The following is a 690-nucleotide window of genomic DNA, read 5'->3' as shown; positions in this document are numbered from 1 at the left end:
TTGCCTACAAAGGGCCATCCGGGAAGACCCCCAACCTCTTGCCCTCCAGAGAGATTGAGCCTCCATCCTCACAAACCCCTTCCCAGCATGGATTTGAAATCCAGCACGTCTGGGGAACATCAGGCTAAGAAAAGTGTGCAAAACAGGCAGTGCAGTTACAACTTCGAATGGATTCTAAACCAATGGTTGTAAGCTGAGGACGTCAACCTATACAGTTGTGTCCCACTGCTCTGAATCAATCACACCGAAGTGTGGTCTTTTGTGGTCGGTTTTGTCTCCATGATGTTGCCTTCCTTGCTTCCCTGATCCAGGAGCAGCCTTTAAGACGTGGACTTCAACTCCCAGAATTCTTCAGACAGCCTTAAGACTTGTGGACTTCAACTCCCAGAATTCTTCAGACAGCTTTAAGACCTATGGACTTCAACTCCCAGAATTCCCCAGCCAGCTATGCTGGCTGGGGAATTCTGGGAATTGAAGTCCACTGATTTTAAAATTGAAGTCCACAGATTCCTCAGGCAGCCTTTAAGACTTGTGGACTTCAATTTCCAGAATTGATTGATTGATGAAAGGGATGCGATGGCTCAGTGGCTAAGATGCTGAACTTGTCGATCAGAAAGGTCGGCCATTCGGCGGTTCGAATCCAGAGCACCGCGTAACGGAGTGAGCTCCCGATACCTGTCCCAGCTTCTG

This window comes from Thamnophis sirtalis, unplaced genomic scaffold, assembly GCF_051295495.1.
Source record: "Thamnophis sirtalis isolate CommonGarterSnake01/CBP01778 unplaced genomic scaffold, rThaSir2_p1.2 scaffold_11, whole genome shotgun sequence".
Classification (NCBI taxonomy): Eukaryota; Metazoa; Chordata; class Lepidosauria; order Squamata; family Natricidae; genus Thamnophis; species Thamnophis sirtalis.
Note: the sequence above shows the minus strand (reverse complement) of the source record.